Source organism: Danio rerio, chromosome 20 (assembly GCF_052040795.2).
Source record: "Danio rerio strain M-AB ecotype USA chromosome 20, GRCz13ab, whole genome shotgun sequence".
Classification (NCBI taxonomy): domain Eukaryota; kingdom Metazoa; phylum Chordata; class Actinopteri; order Cypriniformes; family Danionidae; genus Danio; species Danio rerio.
Genome location: NC_141040.1, coordinates 21,364,080 through 21,391,279, shown reverse-complemented (window position 1 = coordinate 21,391,279; position 27,200 = coordinate 21,364,080). Strand labels below are relative to the sequence as shown.

Below are 27,200 nucleotides of genomic sequence, written 5' to 3'. Positions count from 1 at the left end.
ATCACAAATTGTTGTATTAGAGTTTCCGTTTAATTTCTCTAAATATTTCTTAACATATTTAATACTTCCTCAAAACCAGTTTGTTCTTTTTGTTCACCTGAAAAGATAGGGCATCTAAAAGAACAGTACAAAATTAAACAGAGATTTGAAAATCTGGAATATAAATATTGAGATATTAAATATAAACATTGCGAAAATCACCTTTAATGTTGTCCAAATTAAGATATTAGCAATGCAAACCACTAATAAGCAAAACATTTATGTACAGAAGAGAATTTACAAAATGTCTTCATAGAACTTGGATATTTACTGGGTATTCCAGTAACCAATTGGAATATTTATTACATTTTATTTCTGTAAATAAAAGAAATATCAATCATTTTGACTCACTCAATACAATTTATTGGTAGTTTTTCCTACTAATATATATGTGTGCAATTTAAGGCTGGGTCCAAAGTCACAAATTATTATTATTTTTTTTTTAAAATTTCAGCTGCAGTCCACCAGTGTAGTCTTAAGGCTGATTTATAATTCTGCGTCGAGTGATCGGCATGACCCACAGCACTTGCCTTTCATAGCCGTGCATTTATACTTCTGCATTCTGTTTGTGTTGCCCTGCAATAACACTTTCGAAATGCTAGCTGGCAATAGGTCTTTATGTTTCACTGTTTCATGTTTCTTCATGGGAGTTTTGTTTTTTCTGAACGCTACGAGTAGCTCAAACTTGCTCATGCAGAGGCGGGAACCAGCGGACATGCAACAACTTTAATCATAAGTTAAACACAAATCATCTGGAGCTCCTTCACAGGACTTGCCACTTGTAAAAACTTGCTCTATTAAACTCACTGCTCTCAGCACCACCGACACTCGTCACAGCTACCAAACCGACCAATCACAGAGCTTGCGCTACACGTTGTTGTGACGTGTAGTTTCATTTATTGAGAGGTGTATGTCAGTGTCGACATCAGCCATGGCAAGGGCTATGCGACCGTGCGAAGGCTGCACCGGTCCATACACGTTGGCTTGACGGAGAAGTATAAATCAGCCTTAATTTAGCAAACAACTGACTTCTATAAACCAATAGCACAAATAACAAATTTCAAAAAGGCAAAATACATATTCACTCAGTTAGTAACATAAAATATATAAACAGAATTCGCAACATTGGCAGAGTTAGAGAAAGCAATTTCTATCATGGCATCAGAATACACAAAAAAGACCAAAAAACAGATCCAAAGAATCATTCTAAACCTGAGTCAATTCAAATCAGGAACTCTGTGCGGATAAAAAGATTCTATTCTAATCCTAATTCTAAAAAAGAATAGAAAGCAGAAGCTGGAGGCATGTACACAGCATCAAACAAAGTGCACTATTAAATTCAATGCTAGACTGTTTCTCAATTCCAAGAACGCAGAGAACGGACTTGCATTCTTGTGAAGGCTGTTCTTGCCAGGTTACCTCGGAAGAACTAACTCGGGAGACCACGAGAACAGAGAATGGGCCCTCTGAGAATTGAGATGCTGCGTTCCTCTTGATGGTCACATGACATAATTTTAAACATAAATAATTTTAACATTACAGCACTCATACAACGATTGAATGTTTTCCCCCTTCCAATATAGAAAACATGCACAAAAACCTTACAAATATACTTTCCACAAAATAAGTAAAACTAATTTCAGCAAATAAACTCCCTTAAAGCGTTTGTGCCTTTATTAAGATTTTCATGGTGACCATTTCGGGAAATCATCATCTCATTTAGGGAAAGCCCTGAGCCAAATAAGTTACATCCCTGAACTTTAATAATAAACAGGTATAAAATGCTACGCTTCCTTCATACTTTATTCAGCCGCAAAGACTTCTCAAGAATGATTTGCGCTTATAACACATCCTCCGTTCTTGTGATCTTGAGTTTTGGAACTGAACTTTGACAGTTAATGATGACGTTACACGAGAACAGAAGGACACAGAATGCTGAAGAACGCATATTGAGAACCAGCCCTAATGTATCATTTCACAACCCTGATTCTCATGCTGGAAAAGTTCAGCTTATGTCACTTCCTGAACATTTCCTGTCCTTCCCCTGCCATCACTGTCAATGAAAATGGTGCAAAAGCCAATTTTCCATCTCCACGGAAATCCACATCCTTTCTCTCACAGAGAAACACACACCAGCAAACACAGCCTACAATTTCTCCACAGAGACGAATTTCTCCCTCATAGGTGCCTTTCTTTCAATCCACTCTTGTGTTTATGTGTGTGTGTGTGTTCAGAAACTGTTTTTGCGAGTCCATGCATACGTGTGAGGTAAAACGCTGATTTGCTCTATAGCAATTAGGCAGGTCCGTAGGTAAATTACACCTTTCACTCTTGTTAATCACCATTTATTAGACGAAGACCTCTCGGGGTATTACAGTAGGCTAAAATCATCGCTCACTATTATTAGACATGGCAACCAATGAGACCTTATTACAGATTATTAGATAAAGACCTGCTTAAAGGGCCGAGCAATTATTAAGTTTATCTGATTGTTAATATTGGTAGTCCCGGTATCCTTGTGCGTAAAGTGCCTCCAATATTGTTTAATTTTGCCTCTTCAAAATGAAAAGACTCTTCTTCCTGGCCCCAGGCGCACTGGTGCCCATCACAGAGTAATGCGTTTAATGTAACGCAATTGCCCTGATGGCACAAGATCTGCAGCTCGGCAGGTGCAGGAAAGGTGCTTGTGCTATGTGTGTATGTGTGTGTGTGTGTCACAGAAGCTTGACGAAGTACGTTTTATTAGATGGCTGCACCAGTTTTGCCTGCAGCTGCATTTTCTGGTGCAGTTTTCATGAGGACGGGGGGAGGGTGTTGTCAAGCGCTATATGTCTACCGCTCTGTCTCCTTCCATTATCCACTGCTGCTCTGTTAACCGATGAAACAGAGAAAACAGTGTCTTTGAGTCTTTCTTCTCGTCTGCAATCTCCTTACGCACCCCTGAAAACTCGGCTTAATGCGGCGCGTAAAAGCAACATTACTCATCACGTCTCGCGAGTCAACACGGTTACGGCGAAAACAGTGGAATGTGATTTAATTATAAGGGTGATTTCATGTGAGACAGAGTTTGCTTAAAATAATTCATTCATTTAGGTCTTGCATGCTCGTCTTCTGAAAGCCCTGAACAAATGAGCGCGTATAGGTCTTCAAACCGGATTGGGATAAATAGATGCTGGCTTTCGTTATGACCTAATTATTTTCATCAACCTTGTCTTTACTGAAAGGTCTGACATTTATGTCTGGTGGTATTTGTTAAGCGCTGCAGGATAGTCGACATAAAATATCTCCTAAATCAGAGGACAAACATGCGCTTGATTTATCTGTAATGAACTGATACTATCTAAATAAGAGGCAATTAAAAAAAAAAAACTATCCATTTTCTGTCACCTTGACCAATGAGATGGAAAATAATGTCGAAAGCAAGCTGTAGATTTAAGAGATTTGATATGCATGTATCTGAATTTGCATCTATATGTGTGAGAAGGTGATCAGACACCACAGTTGTGTTTGAGAAGCAAGACGAGAGTCGGTTGCCCTTCACTGTGTCTCTTCAAAACCACTAGAATGATTTTAAAGAGGCAGATTGAAGTAGAAAGGCAAATTTGAGGCAATTCCGCCATTCTTTACTCAACCATCATGTCGTTTCAAACCTGTGTGCTGTTATTTCTTCTGTAGAGCACAAAAGTAGAAATCTTTGAAGAGCTGTTATGTAATTCTTGTGGCACGCTGCAGCACATTGTAACCAGAAGCTGTCGAGCTCCAAAAACCACAATAAAAAGTAGCATCAATATTCCTTTAACTCCTTTAAAGCCTTATGTGAACAACAGACTCAAATTTAAGTCATTATATTCAATCGTTTCCCTGAAGCTTTCGACTAGCCAGCTTCACTGACATGGCCAAAATGCAATAGATTCTGTGAATAATGACTACAATTTGACTTCTAGTATTGCACACAAGTCAGCTTAAATACTTTGTTCACTTTTTACAGTCTCTGAACTTTTGTAGAATGAAAAGAGTCTATTTTGTGCTGTAAAGGAAAACAATATCCACATTCAGGCTTGAAACAATAATGGCTCTGTTGTTTATGCTTGGCATAAAGTGATAATTCACCCAAATCAAATGAGATAATTTCACATTGATTCTCCATTACATTGTTCCAAACCTGAACGCGTTTCTTTCTGGTTGAACACAAGAGAACATACATTTAAAGAATGTTGGTTGTATTGACGTTTTATACCATGGACGTCAATAAGTAGCATCTTTGGTTGGCAGCAATCTACAAAATAACTTCTTTTGTGTTCTACAGAAGACAGAAACTCATAGAGGTTTGTAAATATTTCATCTTTTGAGTGAACTACCCTTTTAGGAAGAGATTGTGTCAAACAAAACACAATAGCATGATGCTAATAGCTAAAGGTAAGCTTGTCCACAATTAACCACTTCCTGAAGTAGTTGGAAAAAGGTTTTTGACTTGGGCTGGGCGATTAATCAAAAAATTATAAAAATTGGCATTCAGAACTTAAAATCAATATAATTTTTACAGGATAATTGTTTCAATTACTTTCCCTAGGTCTCACGTGACCCCACTCTGTTAAAGTCTGTGGCGGATTTCTACTTCTGCGGTCATTTTGCAGCCATATCTCTGGTCAAGTAGAAGGATGGACTCATTCTTGAGTCTTATTTTGCACTACAATGACGATGATTGGAAGCTGCGCTAGAGATGCCTTTAGATCAGGGGTTCTCAACCTTTTTCACTTAAGGGCTCACTTCTTTCTCCGATAAAATTTTCTCTAAAACGTTTTCACTGACATTTTCTCTAAAACGTTTGCATCACACACACACACACACACACACACACACACACACACACACACACACACACACACACACACATATATATGTGTATATGTGTCTACAGGAAGATTGCAAAAGACCAGTTTCTGCTTTAAACTGGGCTGTCTGAATATCTACTAATAAATATCTACTATTTAAAAATTTACAGGCAAAAGTAAAATACAGTAAAACACCCTAAATCTTTTGAAACGCATCGATCTGATGACGGTTGAGTTTACAGCTGGATATTATTGGGAGAACTCTGACAGGAACAATGAACAGCTCCGCTAGAGCATGTTTGAAGCTCATATGCAAGATTATTTTACATTCTATGGCAGAAACACCATTGAGCCTCGCTTGATCCTCCTGTATAGGCGTGCGTCCGTTATAAAACACTCACAGGACATTAATTTGGACAACTATGCAGATGTATTAAATCGTTCACACAAAAATACACAAAATGAGACTTTCACTTTCTCTTCACACATTGTTTGTGAATGAACAGACTTATGTGTACTAGTTGCAGATGTGTTCAAGGTTAAGTTGAGTCTTTGCACCGAGTTTGAAGTAATCAATCGGAGAACAGGAGAAAATGCATTACTGTGATCATTTTAATATAGCATATTAATAATGAAATTCAAAAATTATAGTGTAAAATTAAGAGTTAATCTCGCGGCCCACCTGCAGGATTGATGAGGCCCACTAGTGAGCCGTGGCCCGCTGGTTCAGAATCCCTGCTTTAGACGGTGTATAAAACTTGTCAATGAACTATGAGGGCAAAAAAAAATTTAATAAATAAAATAATTGTTTATTAGTTGTAATTAAGGTAAAATGTTCAATTAATAAAGATTTAGATTTTAGGCTCAGTCCTATTTTGAATGCGTTCAAACAGCCCAAAGGACCTGTACTGAACCAACACATGATCATTATGGGATGTGCTGTGAGAAAAGCAAGGCATTTTGTTGTGTTGTATCAAAAAACACATGCAGTTGCCATGCATATTTACCACATGTGATCGAATCATTGAAAACAAAAAGGCAGTAAAATTAATGATTTTAAGATGAGCTACCCTGTACACTTTTCCAAAAAAAAATGCAAATGAAGACTTCTAAACGTGCACACATTAAAGCTGCAGATCTGGTGAGCCAGCAGAGGTGTGATGTGCTCTGTAAGCAGTCTCCTTTAACTGTTAGCATTTAGCATTCAACACCAACTTCACATCTTTACCGCTCAAAATGTCCCCGCTATTCCCTCCCAGCGGGACTCTTAGTTCGTTTTAATACGAGCCGGCTACAACTGGTGCGAGCTTTTAGTAACAGCAAGACATAAATGAGGAAAGTAATGGAAAAATAGTTTTGTTTAGCTCACCGCCCCCATGAGAGAGCGTAAAATAGCTGTCTTAATGTCGTCGTTTGGGGTTTCATGGTCTCTGAGACATACTGAGTCTTCCTGTGAAAGAATTCAGATGGATGTGGCACTTAGGACCCCGCTCCTCACCGAGCGGAGCTGTCTTTTGTACCGCCTGCCTATAATTGCCCTTTTTCCATGACTTTTCCAAGGGTGAGCTTCCCCTAATGGCCACATCGTTCAGGCACATCACTCGGTGGGCATGGCAACTTAGGTTTAAATCGTCCGCACTTCCAGATCCAAAAAACACACCAGAAGACAGACACACTGACAAACGCACCTAAACATAGTCTGAGAAAACGCACCGATGGGAACTAAATCAATTCCAAAACCAAAGTGCACATTAAACTGTTAGAGCTTTTCAGCTCATAAAGGGATTCATTATCTCTTTTGGAAACCAGCACAATATGTAGCTCCTATAATGAGCCAATGGCTATTGATTAGTTGCCAAAATGTTATAATGGTGAGTAACAGCTGCTTTTATGTGTTTCTCTGTTAATGTGAATCATCTAAGCCTTTGATCCAAAAGTACAACTAACAACATACCGTACGCACTCGCCTCATGCTGTTTTCCCTCAAAGAGAGAGAGAGAGAGAGCCAGTAAAACATAGAAAACAAAGAGGGTAAAACGTAGAAAGAGAATATGACATTCCCTCTCAAAATATCCTCTCTTTCCCCATTTGTTCACATTTACACTTTAGATCAAAAGAACATGCTGAATCTCACGGCTGATTAAGCTCAATCTCGACCTGTTAAATGACTTGATAACATGCAAATGCGTGCACACTCAGATAAATACATGTAGAGAGAACAGCGACATTCAAATCATTTTCTGCCTCTTACCTTTTTCTCACTAATGTGATGCCATTGTAGCAAAATGCTTTATTTAATTCAGTCAACTATAAGTAGCATCACAGGACTAGGCCAACTGTATATAGCCAACATATGGAACTAACATAAGTAGCACAGTATTGCTAGGTTTATTATTTCAATCATGGCCAACAGTTAAACGGTTTCAAGGTTTAAGGCTCCTACATACGGGGATGCTTTTCATTTGTGTTTATCGTCAGCGATTTATGAGACGTTTTTTCCACATTCAAATCCAAGCGGTTTTTACTGGCGTCAAGCAGAAGAGTATGCAAAATCACTCCTTGACGTTAGATGGCGCTACACAACTTTAAGCTTCCAACACCCGCTTGTAAAACAGAAGAAGAGGAAGAGACGAAGTTCACGTGCTTGTTGTTAAAGTTACTGGTGACTCGAACAAGCATAGATGGTTCAAGTAGCAGCTCCAGCTCTAGCGATGAAGAAATTATTGTTCACCAGCTCTACGTTCATATCGCCTCTGGGTATCTTCTTTAATGTGCGCTGACATTGACAGTTTTGCGCTTGAGCGCCTCCAAGTGCTGTTTACTGTAACTTCAGCAGCTCCTTGCACGTAAACAAAAGTGCTAATCTGATTGGTGGAGAAGGTTTTAAAGTGGTGCGTCAAATAAAAAAATAAAAAAAAAAGAGCATGAGGCGTTTTTTTTTTTAAATGACGCTTTTGTGCCTGGTGTTTTGCGCGTTGGCGTGCACGATTACATTGCCTTTATATAATCACGAGGCGTTAAACGTCGACGGAAAACGCGAGCAAAAAACGTCCCAGTGTGTGGTTTGGAAAAGTCAAAGTTTTAAAACCTAAAATTTCTGTTATACCATTCCTACAGCATATGTACAGTTTTTTTTTTTTTTTTGCGACTATTTTATAACAAACTATGGCTCCTGGTCAACTACAACCCCAACTCATCTTTGCATATCCTGTGATGTGACTATTGTAGATGTGCACGTTGTGATATCGATCCTGAAACTATATATTGTGCAACCCTAATCACAATCTTATTCATGTCTACCAACAGTAAGGATTTATACTTGCTATTTTTTATATTATACATTAATGTAGCTTCATTAAATGTTTTATAAAAAAACACACACACATATAAATTCTATTAATAAACTCCAAAGTCATATTATACAACTGTATTAAGAACTATAAGAAATACTGTTTTTATTCAAATAAATAGTTAGCCTATATATAATACATCTTTAACCCTTTAACCGCCTGCTCTACCAAATGATTGAAAATATTTTGACTGTTTTAAATAATGTCTGTCAAGTCATTTAAAGAATGACAGCTTTAAATAATGGTTTAACATAATGGTTAAACATGAACATAATCTTGCTGCTACACCTACACTTGATTTTGGTTTTATTGTATAAAAAAAAGGAAAACATGTTAAATAAGAATCTGAAATATTTTATGGCATATGTCAAAAAATAAAGATGGATTAGTAATTTAGAAATTTTTGGATGTGTTGAAAAAAAATGCATTTTGTGTGTTATTTTGCCACATTAGGTGTTAAAAAATTAAATCCAATGTTTTGTTGGTGGGGCAGCTAAGGGTTAATGCCATACATTTAAATTTTTTTTAGAATTAGCAAGTGAACATTTTTTGAATAAAATCTTTTATTTTCTACAAATTTACATTACAAAAGTAACACACTTGTTAATTTCAAGGCATAAAGACATTTATTATGAATCACAAAAAAGCCTTCTTATTGTTGATCGCTGTAGTCATATGGTATTAGGATGATATTTTTGAAGTACCTTACAACACTGTTTAAATACCATATGCGAGTCTAATAGGAAGCATGTAAATACCATATGGTAATCCAATTATCTTCTAGCATCTGATAGCAGCCTGCACTGGTACGGGTAGTGCCCCAGCATATTTTAGCAGGGGTCATTTGGTTACTCCCTGCTAACTAGCCTGACATCATCATTTGAATACCTTGGACTTGCATGCAAATTTCAGTTTCCACAAATGCTTTGAACCAGAACAAGGTGTGGAGTAAAGCTTTATACATAACCTAGATGCTCAAAAATGTGAATAAAATACTAATCGCATTGTGGGATACAAACATACACCTCATTTTACACACTGTCAGCCAAACAGAAGCCCCAAAACAGACACAAAATGGATAGAGTAAAAGAAATCAAAAATCTGTCATTTACTGGATAATCCCTGTCACAGACAAACTCAATTATTCATTCTGCATCATAATAGCACTAAGGGCGTTAAGGTTATTTTTTCAATCATTCATTTTTTGGAGCGGCCCTCCAGTTTTGCATGTGTGTTTGTGTATGTACGCATGCGTGCAAAGTCATTTTAACCTCTGACCTCGTGAGATTGGTGGTGTCTGTGAGGACTTAGGATTTACGACCGTGCGCAGAGGCACACACACAAACACACACTAAAGCACACACACATGCAGCATATGGCAGGGGCACCACGCCAACCCAATCCTGATGACCTAAAGCGGGCAGCAGCGCATTCCTGTGCTGTCTGTCCTTACACACTAAAAACTGCTCTTTTAAAAAACACTACGGCTGGACGCTATATTGCAAAAGCATGATTTTTTTAAAAGGAAATTTGACTGACTCAAAACAGCATTTTACTGTACTTCAATGTTTAGTCAACACAAAAGCAAAAACTACAATTTTATGATTAAGATAAATAGGGTTAGGGCTGGCCTTTTTACTGTGGTTTTCATCGGGTTTGCCTGGGCAACCTACATTTTCACTTAAACTGTCTTTCTTTTTATTAATAAACCAAAAAATAAACAAATAAATAAATAGATAAATAAATTAAATGTATGTTAAAAAAAATTAATGGAATATGACTATTGGAATATATATATATATATATATATATATATATATATATATATATATATATATATATATATATATATATATATATATATATATATATATATATAGCTATTTTTAACTATTTTTGCTATTTAATATGTGGCATTTGTATGTGGCAACCATTTATTTATATGTTTTGTAACATATATCTTTTAATTTCTTTTAGGAACAGCTTTTTTATTTAAAAAAGAAAAGAAAGAAAGTTTAACTCATAAAAATGTGGGCTTAAATACAGTAAAATATAAGCCAAAACATTATAAATATATAAAAGTAAAATGAAACTGAACTAAAATAATTAACCAAACTAAATAAAGCAAATATTGAGTTATTAAGAAAGCAACAGTAATATATATATATATATGGCATATATATTATATATATTAATAAATATAACAACAACAACAACAATAGCAATAATAATATCAACATGGTAACTGCAAACTGTGAAATGAAATAGAAACAGCTCCTGGTTAAAATGTTGGATATAGCATCTGCATGTAAATCATTTTCAAACTAGTACAAGTTACATAATTATACAATTAAATTAACGATTATGCGAATAATATCGACAAAATATCAAAACCGTTTCTGTGTTTAAATTATGAAGCACATGCACTTCTTTAAAATTACTCAAACATGGCTCTGTTAATGTTTTCAAACTATTATACTTGATTTACCAAAATCCCACAAGTGCCAATTTCACATAATAGAGAGATGTCATGTCAATAATGGAGCTTTTTCCTCATAAATGCAAAAAATGTCAAATAAAATAAAATCAGTCATTTTTGTTCTATAGTGCGCCAACTCGTATCCTTTTGATTAGCATTGTTTCTTTTGGATTATGCAGTTTAATTCACAGAATTTCTACAAAGTATGTTGTATACTGTAAACTCGCTAACTTTTTATGTCACATCCATAACGCTTGTTTATTGTCCTCATTCAAAATCTAAAAAAATATTTCCAAATCGTTTTTTTTTTCTGACCCCAGACCTTGTGGACTCTTAAAGTGGCAGTAGCCATTGACTTGCGTCGTATAAATCCTCACACACCACAACTTTTACTAAAATTTTCTTTAATGTTTTACCACAGTAAAACAAAATCCACCTAAATCCTGCAAACCTGAGGGTGACTAAATTAACAGCAAATGTTCATTTCTGGCCAAACTATCCCCTTTAAGGACTAATTTAAAAGCACATCATGAGCTTTTCTAAATGCAACCCAGCAGTTAAACCCAGTCTCTCTGCTAGTACATTAGGCATCTTAACACCTTCACCTCACACCATTAACCAGAAAGAGTTTGAAACAAATGAGGCCATGTCACAGCATGCTTTTCTAAGCATATAAAAATCAACAACATTTCAACACATTAATTGTAATCACATTCATAACCGACCACATAATTCCACATTACATGTTGTTCTTGACTTTCGCTCTGTATTTTGCTCATATAATTGCACTGTAACATGGAGCCTATTATAATGTGTGTCCAAATGTCCTTGACAATTACTATTATTTGGGTTTGAAAACCTCGAAAATTGCTTCTCTGACAATGTTGCCTGCAGGGATGCTGACTCGGTCACAAAATTTGCCGCATCACTGGACAAACATTACATTAGAAACCTTCTCCCCCTGATTCCTGTACGTTATCGTGTCTCCTACACATGCCACACACACAGCACATATATGTGAGGAGGAGTATGCCTTCTTTTTAAAGATTTTAAAAACGCATTATAGATAGATAACAAAATGCTTTCAGGATGACTTTAATTGCAGTAACGAGGGCGAAACTGAACCTTCAGCATGCGATAATACAGTGCAGGATTTAATTTGGTTAGTATCTGATTGGATCATGTGAACTGAAAACATGATATTCTTAGTTAATAATCTGTTGCGCCCTGCCTTGGGTTGTGTTTCAAAGTTGGAAAAATCAAAGTGCAAATTTATTTTCTTGCAATATGACCAGAGATGTATATTAATAAAAGAATTCAATCTTGTTTTTGATGTTGTTTTTATATAATCTCTCTGCTGCTTTTTTTCTAAAATGGTGTTTTGAAGCAAACAATGAAGCAAAACTGGGGCAAATGTTAAATAACGGTTCGTTAAAAACCAAATTGATCTGAATATCAATGTCTAGCTTAATGCTGTGGTAGTCACAGCCTACCAATTCTCTTAAAGGATCAGTAGAGCAATGAAAGAAACATGAATACTATACACAACAGAAAGGAAAAAAAAAAAAAAAAAACACTGACCCACTGCATTATAGAGGGACACAAAGCATTGCTGGATCATCAGTGGACAATGTTACAAAGTAATTCAGGGAGAGGTTCTTTTATTATTGTTCAGCAACAAAAGAAGAAATAAACAAAATGAAAAAAAAAAAAAGTGACGTGGACTTCAAGGACAAGTATAACACAAATAGGTTCCTTGCAAATAGACCTTCTAGCCATGATTTTTCTATGAGCTTTTCAATGTTGATTCAACCACTGATAATAATTTTGATTTGATGAAAATACTAAATGAAAAATCAAATGAATCAGTGCATGGAAATGGTTTTGCTAACAGGTTTTGAGACAGAAAAGACAGAAAAGGGGGATATAATCTGAGGGAAGAACAAACATTTAGGAGGTTGAAAACAAGGAAAACTTAAAAAAGTGTATTGTGTGTGTACTGTATGTGGTGTGAAACATGTGAAACAGATTCTCAAACGATGTCAGAATATTAGTCAATTTAAAAAGTTGTTAAAAAATATATTATTAAAGGTGTATAATAATAAATATAGGTGATTGACAGAATAAAATGAGAAAGGAATGATGAACTTTCAACTAATGGCTGTTTGCAATACTATGCATTTTGTGGGTCTGTATGTTACATAACGTAAATGTACAAATGAAATCAAACATAAGATGCCAAAAAAATAAAATATGTCTCATGTAAAAGAAGAGATAAGTAAAAGAAGAAATAAGACGAATTGAAGTAATAGACGAATGATGTGTGGTAATGGGGTGGGGAAAATAATCATCCCGCTTCATCCTGCTCCATTTCGACCATGATAAAATGTATTTTGTTTAAAGAATTGTTTTGTGTATGATTTTTCTGTTCAAAATAAATACATTAAATCAAAATCTAGAAAACCAGGCCAGAGCATAGACTTATAAATGTATACATTTTTTTACTTAAATATAAACGTTGTATGGGCATCACGGTGGCACAGTGGGTAGCATGATCGCCTCAATGCAAGAAGGTCGCTGGTTCGAGCCCCGGCAGGGTCAGTTGGCATTTCTCTCTGGAGTTTGCATGTTTGCATGTGTTTGTGTGGGTTTCCTCCAGGTGCTCCAGTTTCCCCCAAAGTCAAAAGACATGCACTATAGGTGAATTGAATAAGCTAAATTGACCGTAGTGTATGTGTGTGAATGCAATGTGAGTGTATGGGTGTTTACCAGTGTTGGGTTGTGGCTGGAAAGGCATCCGCTGCGTAAAACATATGCTGGATAAGTTGGCAGTTCATTTTGCTGTGGCATCCCCTGATTAATAAAGGGACTGAGCCGAAAAAGAAAATGAATGAACGAATCAATGTTGTATAAAAGTATTCACTATAGATGTAAGATTAACAATTTAATTTAATGTGAACTACTTACTTTCATGACATTTCTAGTCTAATTAAAGAAATGAATAAATAAATAAACCTTTTAATTAAAAAGGATACAAAAAGTCAAATTCAATAAGAAATTCTAAGCCTGATCCGAATATTTTCTTTTAATGTATTTCCATGACCTTTTACAGTAAAACGATTTATAAAATTATATTACAATTATATATTTCCATGCATGAAAGACGCAATAAAGACATGAGATTTCCAGTTTCTCCATGGCAACAATGAAAACCCTTTGTAAAAACAGAAGTATATAAAGAATAACATTTACTGGCTGGTTGTGAACCTGTGAACACATGGACTCTCTCCAGCACAAGTGTTCGGAGTTTGATGTAAAATGGATGGTAAGCCACAGGAATCATTAATTGGAGGTTGATGGAGGGAGGAGGGGATTATGCAGGCTTCAGATTATGTGTATGCGAGTGATTGAAGACTCCCTCGGGTCAGTAACGCTGACCACTGTAATCGCTCTACATTGTGTATCACAAAAGACTGACAGGAAATAACAAACGGCAAATAATTGCAAACATCTGCACTCTCTCTCACAGCGCCGAACGCAGATGATGCTGTTATTTACCAACCAAACCGGAGAAGCAGATTTGACTGGCTGTGGTGGAACACCTTGAAAAAAAATGATTCAAAGATGATTCCCTGGATTTACTTTTTTTAAGTTAAGTGGCTGTAAACAATTTATTCGGGCTGAAAACATTACTCAGTTAAATTGGTTTGTTTAAATGCAACACATATAAATTGTTTGCAACAATTTTGCTGAAATAATTTATTTCAGTGGACTCAAAAATAGTAACCTACAACAGATTTTATAATCCGTCGCTTCTAAAAAAAATAAATATTAGAAACAACAGCCCAGTGTTTATGTATGTACCTGCGCGCATCTCGCGACTTGTTTAATCTGTTTTTAGAAAGCACAGCTTGAAAAAAAACAAAACAAAGGAAGACAAAAGCAGGATTAGACTCCCTCAAATCTTGAGTTCCCGGTAAAATAATAGTGATTTGAGCTCAAGCCTTGATTAAATTTATACTGCGTGCGTGGCATGTGTATTGGCATCCCGACGTTATTTGTTTAAGAGGTTTCTCCTCTTGATCTCTTCATCTCGCACACAGCAGCCGTGGATGAGGGTGATAAAACCGCCTGTGTCAATAAAGGTACATTCACACAGACCGAAACACAAAGACAAACTGCAATACAAAACCAGAAAGTGCTGCTATCCCCGAGGGGACGATGTTTTTGTATGAGTAAAATCTGCATAGCGGCTCCGATGAGGCCCAAATACGATGCAAACCGAATTGTGAACGAACCACTTTTGCTACAACGCACACTCCCGATTGCACTCGGATGTGGTGAGGGTGCAGAATTGCGGGTATTGATTTTTTGGGCTAGTAGAAATCCATAACCTCCTGTTCGTAACAGATGCCCATTAGATCCTGCAGTTCAGAGCGAAACATCCTCACCGTGGAAGCACAAAAACACAGTGTTTTTGAAGCGGGTGTGAGAGGAACTGAAGTACCTGTCCTCAGGTGTGTCAGTGATACGGGCAGACAGAGTGAAACACGACTCCAGAGGTTTCAGATACACACACGTACACACATACATATAAGTGCAAAATGAGCAATGAAGGATCAGCTTTCATTATCGACGCTCCTCTTCGAGACACTCGATATCTTTTTAAAGGTGAGGGGAGGGCGTATGCCTACTACAGGTACGAATGCAAAAACAAATCCAATCTTATGCATAAAGGATTTAAAAGGGTCACAAAGCCTTTAAGTTTCAATTCAGTTGGCTCTCAGTGCAGTTTTGGAAAAATTCTGCAAATTCTGCCAATTCAACCCTAAACTCAACCTCACAGTAACCTGTTGTTTTATTAACGTCTACACCTACCCCAACCCTAAATCCTCACAGTAACCTGATGCGTTTTATTAAAGTCTACTCACCTACACCACTAAACCCAGCCCACCTGTGGCATAAGCCCCTCCCACTTGGGAGGTTACCCAACCTGCTTGCTGTGTAATACCTCCCACTTAGAGGGCTCCGGGCTGCAGCGATACCTACTTGAAAAAAGTAGGTTTTAAAAGTTTCATGTTTACACAGCATAGTTTTCTAAATGAACTGTTTTTACGCATCTGCGAAAACAGTCAAAATCACTATACAACATATGTTAGGCCAGTTTTTAGCATTGTCACCTTATTAGTAAACAGTACCTCTAGGAAAGTGACTATATGTCGTTGGCAGCTCTGCACTGGTGTGTATGTAGAATTTGACGTGTGTGTGAGATGTGTCTCTGTTGTTAGTTATAAAGTGAAGTCAATCCACACTTTGCTGATGAAGCATTAGCTGTAAGATCAGAATTTTCGCAGACTCTCACTTTCAAGAGTTTACATGGACACGACAATAACTAATTTTCATAGTTATGCCTTTTCAGTGGTCACATAAAGCCAAATTGGTCACATAAGCGAAGATTTTTTTCTTTTTTTTTTTTTTGCTGAAAATGAGTTACTAAGTTAAAAGCGTCAGGTTTTGACACAGACGCAAGCTCCAAATCATTATTACATGCAAAAAAATCAAAATAAAAAAAATCTAACTAATTTCTATGGTTGTGAAAGCTCAATATACATCTTACTATACATTCCGATTACACAAACATGTGCAATATGTCAAATACAGACACAAAAACAATAAATAAATAAAGAATTCACAGGGACTCTGCTTGAACAAAAACATTTTTCAACCAACACGAAATTCAATGTTGGCAAGTTTTTTTGTTTTTTTTAATTAAATAAAATGAAACAAAAACAAAATGGGCTTCAACTACAACTTGTCTGCCTTTGGTGTATTTACTGTGTTCATTCACATGCAAATTTTCGAAATAAATGTATTAGATCAGTGTTTTTCAACCCCCGGGCAGGATCGATTGGTACCAGGCTGCACAAAAATCATAAGTTATTTCCGTTTTAATTATTATCCGAGTCTAAACAACCTTTTCCTTTAAAAAATATTTTTATTTTATTTTATTTATTTTATTTAGAAAAATAACCATATTCTCTCAGCTACACCTCGGTCACTTGAGGGCCAAAAAGTAACCCACGAGCAGCAAAATGAGTAAGAAACAGAAATCTTTTGAAAGTTTCTTTGCAAAGGGTAAAAAGGCCAAGCGAACGACTCATAAACTGACAAGTAATGGATCCACAACTTGTCAACAAATTAGGTGAATCCAGTGTGTGCGTGTGCATGAAACAGATCAGTTGCTGGAGATCGGCAATGACGGCGTCCATTCACATATCACGTCTTTTCCATACACAAATTTGTTATTTCTAATGGAGGTGAAGCATGTTGGAAGCTATGTGCATAAGTGGTTTAACACACTCACGCCTAAGGAATTCAAAGATTTCTGTAAAATTAGCACAGCAGTACTTTTTAATTTTCTTCAGAAATAAAACTTGTATCAGAGTTGCAGCAATGTTTTGTCAGCTTGTTATTCTCTAAGAAAACGGTAGATGATTGCCTAGCAATCTACATACACCCAAATTGTCAAGTAAAATGATAAAATTTTACTTGACAATGGGTAAAATTGTCAAGTGTTGACCGGTCCGCAGTGACAAAAAGGTTGATGAAAAAAATGGACCGATTTATTAGATGGTTTAGTGACATGAACACTACACTGAACTAGTATAGTAACCATTTCATAAATTAATCAACATACAAACCAATCATTAGCTGCAGCCCTACTGGACTTAAAGCCACACTCAAAACATAAATCATGATGAGTCTATCAACACTAATTTTGATGAAGCTTCATTTTATTGTCTTATTTATAGGCAGTTGAATGCCCTGGCGTATAACAGTAAAGCCATGGAAAGCCAGAAAAACTCAAAGACAAAGGAAGAATTCAGTCAAAAATGACAGGGAAACAGTTCAGTTTAATGAATGCTAACATTGTCTTCTATGATGTGCAAAACAAACACCTCTTAGAAGATGAAGTTCAGTGACTCGTTTACGTAACGCACATGCCTGAGGTGTTGTTTCTAGTTCTAGGTCAGAACTACATTACCCATAATGCATCAGGATGGCAGACTGGAGTGTAATGAGATTTGTACAGGCACTGACCCAGATAACCAAGCCCGCAGTGGAGAAGTGAGTGTGTGTGTGTGTGTGTGTGTGTGCGCGTGAACGCATTGCCAAATTGTCTTTGCGAGTCCAGAAAAAAAGCAAATGTCAGAAATAAAGTTACACGTGTTTTGGACTTCCACGCATCTTAAAACATCTGCTGTTGGAAGGACGAGCGTATTTTGTGTCTGTGAGCAGGAAGAAGTGTGTCAGTGTGAACGGTGACAGCTGGGGAGACGGTGGGATACTGTATTGCGGACAAGGGCGGACTTAGTACTTTGATATGTGTGTGAGTGCCGGGAGGCGAGTGTGTGTGTGTGTGTGTGTGTGTGTGTGTGTGTTTCAGGATTATCGCCAACTGAGCAGAAGAAAAATAAGCAAGAGATATGTTTCAAAATGCTCAAATTACATAACTATGTGCAGATGTAACATGCAGATAAAACTATCAAACATTTATCCTGGACGAGCAGGAGCTTTTGATTTGTAGTGGCCGTCAGGATTCCTCTGGCTGTGCGGGCGCGTTTGCGCCTGGCTAGTTTTCTGTTGACTCAGGAACAATGGTCCCTTCGCAACTGCGCTCAGCCGAATGGGGCGAATTAGGCCAGGTTGCCTAGCGCCATGCTGGTCGCCCCTGACAACCCCAAGGCCTCCAGCTTGGGAGCAAAAGGGATGGGTTTTAGCAAAGGGGCGGAATAGAGTTTCATTCGGCCGCATGCTCTCACAAAACACCTCCCCCCTAGGCTCGCAAAACAATGTCGGCCGTGTCAAATCAATCGGCAACGCCCAAGGACATCAATATGGGGCCAATAAATCTAACTAGAGGGAAGCCCACTCTCTCTCCTCTCCGGCCATATGGGAAACATTGTAATAACCTAGCTGCAATGTTCAGCTAGCACAGATATGCAACTTGAAACATCGCAGCACATGGGCGGCGCCACATTAACCACTGGCATTCGCACAGGTGATAGAGTGTCATGCAAATAAAAGACGGAAAGGTGATAGAGGGATAAAAGTGGAGCTCAGAAAAAGGGGAGAGGGAGAACGTAACAAAAGACACAAAAGCTCGTCTCCTTTGAGGAACGTCTGAGTGTAAAAACTGTGAGAGTGTACACTAGTAAACGACGCTTCAAAGGCAAGGGTGAGACAATACAACACAAAGACGGGAATATCAGGAAAAGACAAGCAGGGAGAGAGAGAGAAAGAGAGGCGATCAAGGCGGAGGGAGAGACATAGATGATGTCAGCGCTGGAAGTTTCAGAGATGGCCCCTCAGAGAAAAGCTGTTTTAAAGGGATAGATCTTTCAAACATGACTATACAATGCTTGTTTTCTCACACTCGTGCTGTTCTACGCTGTTTTTGGGATGTTAGGCAGATGATTGAAGCTGTTTTTTTTTCATGCAGTGAAAATGGATTTACAATGCCATGCTGCACTAGAAGACATCATAAAACTAATCCATATAACGTGCAATAAAAGACCCAGTCTAAAGTCAGCTAGTGCATTAAAACAAAAATCACTAATGTTCCCCTTCACTGAAGTTTATCAATCAAATACGGCCTAAACATATTTATAGACATAATATTACTCTGAACTCAACTTCAACTCTGAAAACCGGACTGACACGTTTTCACTGTACTAGAACTTCTATGTTAAGCTGTTTTGACACAATCGTCATTGTAAAAGCGCTAAAGAAATAAAGATGAACTGAATTGCATTATTCCAAACAACCACAATTCTAGTCTTTTTAACTGTAAGGCAAGACTTCCATTCCACTCTGAAAAAAATGTGTTTGAAATTCTACTAGGGATGTAACGATTCACCTGACTCTCGATTCGATATGATTCACAATACTAATCTCACACTACAATTTTTTTTTACAAAATTATTTGAAACACATTTAGGATGAAGAGCCCTTTAATTTTTTTCTTGAATGCTGCACTTTTTTTTTTTTTTTTTTTTTGCAAAATAATATATTACAGTATCTTTCAAAACTAAATTGTTATTTTAAAAACGAAAAAAAAGAAAAAATGATACAAACTAAAGAAGACTCATTAATATACACAAACTAAAACAGTGACTGTGCTTGGATTTTACATAAAAAAAATAAATATCAGCTAATCTTTGTATTCTGGCATAAGCTGATGTCCCCTACTGAAAAAAAAGAACTCCTTCACTAGGGACTGAGATGGCGGGTGTGGAGAGGAAAGCCTTTCCTAAACCAGAGAGCAGTGTGTACAGAGCTGGTCAATAGGTTCTCTTATCCAGGGGACTGGCCACTTGCAAAAAATAAATAAATAAAAATAAAAAACTGATTATAAAATCACTATTTATATAGTAGGATTGAGACAGGAGTTGAACATGATTATGAAGGTGAATAATTAATATTACTTGTATAATTAATTTGTTCAAGTATCAGTGTGATACACTTAAGAAAGGATCATCTTGAACATTTTAAAATGTTTAATAATAAGCAAATTATTACAACACGCATTACTAATTTGAAAAGGAGAGGGTAAAAATAATCTAATAGCTGGTTCTGTAAGTAAACAACTTTCTCTTTCTGTCTGAAAACATCTTGACACTTTCTCTATAAAAACACTAGCATTTCCATCCACCTATTTTTATGTGCATTTTAAATATTTGCATAAAATTGGTTAATGGAAACGCAAAGATCTGCACAAACTGAGTAGGATAAACGGAACCAATTCTAGTATGTGCATTAAAAAAGGTCATGTGATTTTGTTTTGAGATCATGTGAAGATAAAAAAGTGTGTGCATGGACAAACCAGCAAGCTGAGCACTTTAAAAAAACATCTGTAATGTTGTTTTGTTCATTGTAAAACGCCTTAACCGTTTCAGCAATAGTGATATTATATTTATTACATTTATTATAGTTTTTATATATAACTCTAGAATCAAGAGCGTCTGTGCTCTTTGCATTGCATGTCAGGATTGTCTTCTGAGGTGCAAGTCATTTATTAAATAAAAAAATTCAAGCTACTTCTCCCGCAAAAAATTCAGTTTTTACTGTTGATATTTGGCGCCAGGGCTGCTCGATTATGGGAAAAATCATAATCACGATTATTTTGGTCATAATTGTAATCATGATTATTCAAAACAATTATCAGTTGAGGTCAAAAGGATTTGCCCTTCTGTGATTTTTTTAAATATATGAATATCTCCCAAATGATGTTTAACAGAAGAATTTTTTACAGTATTTCCTATAATATTTTTTTCTTCTAGAGAAAGGCTTATGTGTTTAATTTTGGCTAGAATAAAATCAGGTTTAAATATTTTGAAACATTTTAATAGCTCAATGTTATGAGCCCCTTTAAGATATATAAATATTTTTGAGTGTCTGCAGAAGAAACTACTGTTATACAATGACTTGCCTAATTACACTAATTCAGCCTTTGAATGTCACTTCAAGCTGTATAGAAGTGTCTTGAAGAATATCTAGTAAAATATAATGTACTGTCATCATAGCAAAGATAAAATAAATCATTCATTAAAAATGAGTTATTAAATCTGTCATGTTTAAACTGTGCTTTAAGCATCTTCACTGTAAGGAAAAAAACTTAAGCTACAAAAGTCCTTCAGCCCAGAGCAGTGAGGGATTTTCTCCTTTTGTTGTTTGATTAATAATAAAAAAACATGTATTGCCAGCTGTCTCTTTAAGAATAGTGCGGTTCTGATATGGTTACTCTTTCACGTGTCTTTTGATGCTCAACTTGTTTGTTGATTACACAAACGAGAGTTAATATGAATAATCCCTAAACACCGCGCTCTGACACAAATGTGCATGTATTTGACCATTAAAGCGCTCACATTAAGATGGCGTTAGATGTGTGTGCTCAGCTCGTCTCCGAGCCTGTCCGAGGCTAAGCGCAGCGTGCACACATAACAGCATTCGCTCTTTTGCGCTTTTAAAAATATGATTTAAATGTACATCAATGAATGATGCGCATCCCATGTTGCAAACGTTACATTACAGTACATGTTTTTAGTCATTTTCACTTGGAACTGAGCTTTGCAGAGCAACAAATGTGTACAACTGGAAAGGGGGCGGTATATGATGGAATAATCGTTTATTTCGATTAACGGTTTTTCATAATCGTTAGAAGCCAAAATCAAAATTGAAACCGGATTTTCGATTAATTGCACAGCCCTATAATCAAGAAGTGACGATTTTCTCTTTGACTAGTTGGATAAAAACGCTGCTTTATTTGCACATCTTTTTATGGGATAATCCAGTTTTGCGCATAAAGTTATTTTGCATTTTTAGTGGAGGCATAGCTACTGATGCACTGAGAGCTCCATAGCACTCGCCATAGCAAGCGGAGCTGCAAATCATCCGGTCCGCGTGGTTTAGCTTATTAATAGCTTTTTGCGTGTAGACGTTTGTGTTTTTCGCTGTGCAGGATTATGTGCATCTTACTCCTTGTTCTGTTAGTGTAAGTAATACATGTATGTATGAATGTATTTTTGCAGTATTTGTACACAGTTTGTGTTTTGTCTGGCGCACTTCACCGCTGTCATTTTACTCTGTCGCCCCACCTCTTGCTCACCACTAATGTGCAGATAAACACAGCGCCCCCTCTGTTCAAAAATATATATCTTGATTAATTCAACATTTCTACCGAATCGTTTGAATTGTCACATGTTTGAATCGATTTTCAACCACTCAGGGTGAATTGTTACATACCTAAATTATAGATATTGTAAAAATATTAATTATTTATTTTAACGATATTACTTTTTTTTTATTACAACAACTGAGAAAAATAGCTACCAACTTCTGATAATTTGTTGAGCTTTTTGAATATGTGACATCATCTTCATCCACTTGTTTGGACATTTTGCACTTTCTCTCACAGTGTTTGTAATTTTTTGTTTGCTTGTTTGTTTCAAGCACTAACGAACACAGCACAGGCCTGAACCCTCTCACCACAGTAAATAAATGGTTTTAGGGTGAACTATTCCTTTAAGCTGAAGAACAGGAGTCACATGAGCCGGTCCAATTATCACCTCCTGCACCCGCTAACTCCTGTGCCAGCTAATGTCTTTTCTCATTAAACACTAGAAAAATCATTTTTAATCGCCATTCCTTCCTCTCCTGCTGAGTGTGTGTGTGTGCGTGTGTGTGTCTGTGTTTAAAAAAAGCAGACCCATATCGGGCACAGCTGCGATCCATTGTCCTGTATTAAGGTCATGCTAGCTTTACCCCCCCACCCCGATCCAAATATATCTCTCCGTCTTACGGTAAAACGCAAGAATTCCACTTCACACTCTCTTCTCTCGCTTAGCTGCTGACACACCTAAATCAGTGAGCGAGCTGATAGCAGAAGCAGAGGTGTGAGGAGAAGGGGAACCAGAGGAAAGGGTGTAATAACGATGAGACCAGAGCGTTTCGGGACTGCGGAAACCTGAGCAGAGATGGACACACGCCAGTCCAGCTGTCCCCTCTCTGATGTAGACCATCCTAACTCCTGTAAAAACACACACACACTTCCAGAGAGGGGGGAAAAAAATGACGCATTTGTCTGAGACATGCCGATCTTGGCTTATCCTGATTGCCGGGGGGTTTTGAGGGCATTGGGTACTTACAGCTGTCAACCAAATCGGTGGGCTCTGATGGCATTATATGACTATATATGCATGCGTATGTGCAAAACGGAAATCCAGTGTTGTTGTCAGATGCCATTAGGATGGGATTAACCCATCGTTCACCATTATCGAATAAACGCCGACACCGGTGCACAATTACGTCTATGTCTGTAACCCTTTATGGATAAAGATTAGAAAAACACAAATACCAGGCAGATTAGGGTTGGGGTTGAGTAGGGGGGTTGGTTTGGATGGGTGGCGAGACGGAGACGGGGCAACGCTGGAATGTGTGTGTATTTGAAGTGCATTCTTCTCGTCTGCGGTAACCGTCCGAGCCACAAGTCAAGGCAACATAAACACTAATAAAGCATTAAAGGAGCCACTGCCAGGCATTTTGAGCCATCCAACACACACACACACACACACACACACACACACACATACACACTGTACGCTTTTGAGTGTGTGTCTCATATCTTCCCTCTGCAGGATGGGAGAAGGAGAGATTTGGCAGAGCATGAAATAGACCATGGCCATAGGAGCGCATCTATACACACACACACACACAGAGAGAGAGAGAGAGAGAGAGAGAGAGAGTGAGAGAGAGAGAGAGAAGCATCGTTTATTCAGTGGGCTGTTTTAGCAGGGTGCTGCTTTGTTTATGCGTACAGTGAATCATTGGGATGGTATTGATGACATCATAATTGGCCTTTCCATGCAACTGCGGCACAATAACTGGATTCAGGAATGATTCACAAATTCACATCCACCCTCTAAAACGAACAAGAAAAACATAAAAGGACAGTCATTTGTTGTCTCCTATTTTTCTGTCTGACCTATCTGTTCTTTTGTATCATGAGCAAACAAATCAACGGGTCAGTAAGCTAGTTAAGATAGTTACTGTAAGTAACTGAATTTTTTTTTATTTTTTGTAGATTTTTTTTTTACAGATATTTGAGACATACTTGTGATGAAAAATAAAAACATAAAGGGATTATTTTTATACAATTAACATTACATACGAAACTTATAGCAAAAATAAACATCCAAAGATTGTATGTGATTAGACGTGATATTAATAAATATATATATTTTGAAATATATATTTTATTAGTAGTATCAGAAATACTGGTAGTTAGTTATAAATACAAATATATTGCATTTGTATATACTATATAATAATAATAATAATAATAATAATAATAATAATAATAATAATAATAATATGCTCAGTATATACAAATATTTGTTTTTATACATTATTATTATTATATATAAAACTAATATTAACATATATTTATTTTCATTGTTTATTATTATTATTATTATTATTATTATTATTATTATTTATAAAACAAATATTTCATATATTTATTATTTTATTTCATTTTTATTTAGCATATTATTACAATTATAATATTATTAGTACTATGTATATAAATAAATATTTTTGAAATATTTTAAACATATGTTTATTTTCATTTCATTGTTATTTAATATGTTATTATTATTATTATTATTATTATTATTATTATTATTATTATTATTATTATAAATATTGTCATCTATTTATTTTCATTTCATTATTTTATAGTGTATTATTATAGTTACTATTATTATTATTATTATTATTATTATTATTATTATTATTAAATATAAAAAGAAATATCACCATATATTTATTTTTATATCACATTATTTAGCATATTATTATTATCTATGAACTCTGTATGAACTACTCCTCACTGTTTCCCTAATTGGCTCTGGGACTAGCTGTCCATCTTGACCCATTCCTTCTCATGTTTTAAGAAACCCAGACTCTGCTCTCTCCATTCCATTCCAGCACTTGGATCTAACCTTCATATCTCTCAATCTTCCTCTCCCCCAAAAAGCCCCTGCCTGAGCCTGATGATTGAATCCAGACCTCAGTGTAGCTGATCCACCCCCTCACTCTCCCAGCTCTCCAGCTCACCCAGACCTGCACCCGACCGCAAACTCCAGGAACGCAGAGGTCAGAGCCACTGACCAGTGGATGTATGTGTGTGTGTGTGTGTGTGTGTGTGGGAGAGAGATGGTGAGCAATGGCTCTGAACTGCCGGCTCTGTTTAGCAGCCCTCAGCCTACGATGACACATTGAGGCCCGAAAAAACACACAAAAACTGCCTTTTACGGCCGGAGCTGCATAAACACACTCAGAACCAGAGCAAAGGGCCGCGATCAAATCTCTTAAAGACCATTCACACTAACAATGATAACCATATATACGCCAGCAAACCATAACAGTGTTTAATTTAAGCCAGTGCACTGCAGTTTAGAAATATTTGCATGAATTTATGAAGCATATTTTTCAATATTATCAAGTGGTGACGTTCTCCACAGTGTTGTTTTCTGCATCAGTGCTTTATGTTTCAATGGATTCTGACTGGCTGTTGGGTGTTTTATTATTAATGAACTGGAAAAAATGTTCTGAAAGTGCTTCTTGTTTTTTATAGATTTGGTCTGAACCCTGCTATTGTTTTACATTCAATTTTAAGAGTGATATATTAGAATTATCTTTATAGTTATAAAAATCTGTAATGTTTTCTTAACTTTTTAAAATGATTTTATTAAACAATAATTAAAATAGTTATTTTAATACAATAGCTTAATATAATAAAGCTGCTTATGTATTTCTATTTTTAATATATAATAATAATAAAAAGGTAATAATAATTTAAATGTATTATATTCTTATTTTATTATTTGTAATATTAGATCGCACATTTATTTGTAACTATCTAGATTTTTTAAGCACATAAAATTATACAAACAATATCATTGTATTTGTGGTGATGAGGCCAGTGAAAGTTGTGCAAATCTGCTCTCTGGACAGACGAGGAAATAAAATAAAACATTTTAATAAAATAAAATAAATAAATAAATAAATAAATAAATAAATAAAAATAAATAAATAAATTATAAAAATAAAATAAATAAATAAAAAAAAGATCAAATAAAAAATAAATAAAAATAAATAAAATAAATAAAATAAAACAAAAAATAAATTAATAAAATGAAACAAAACAAAAAAATAAAATAAAATAAAATAAAAATAAGATAAAAAATAATAAAATATAATATAAAATAAAATGAAAAATAAAAATAATCAGCGTGGACATTCCTTCAGTCTCACCACGTAACCAAACCGTGATTACACTGTAAAAAATTTCCAGGTTTTCACAACAAGTTACTGTAATTTTTCACAGTAAATTACATTAGTATCCCTTCACAGTATTTAACTGAAAAATTCACAGTAATATGTTGTATTCATAATATTATTGTGAAATTACGGCAGGTAGCATGATTACAGCAAGTTACTGTGAAAACGGCTATATCTTTTGCACGTTAGTTATGCAAATTCAACCCATTTTTTAACTCAACGTAGAAATTAACACAAATGAACTTTTAACAGATAATAACAGAATGTTATAGCCCCCAAAACGATTTGGTTACAAACATCTTTTTGGTTGTACTGCACCTTTATTTAATTTTATACAGTTAACATAGAATAAGAAATAATATTTAATGAACAACTGTGTGCTTAGCCAAAACATAATAAACTGGAATAAAAAGTAATTAATTAATGAAACCAAAGACTGTTAAACAGCCAACAATTATTTCAATGTCAGGGTAAATGTCTGCTTTAGACGGTTTCATGAGTATTGTGCACCTCTCATCGCCTGGAGGTCACTAATCTCAGAATTAAATATATATATATAAATTATTATTTTAATCTATATAAATAAACCACAGA

At 35.9% G+C, this 27,200-nt stretch overlaps 1 protein-coding gene across 2 annotated transcripts in view; it reads right to left on the bottom strand.

The window, feature by feature from the left end:
- Positions 1–27,200, bottom strand: part of cdh2 (cadherin 2, type 1, N-cadherin (neuronal)) — an 83,847-nt gene that overhangs the window by 37,118 nt on the left and 19,529 nt on the right.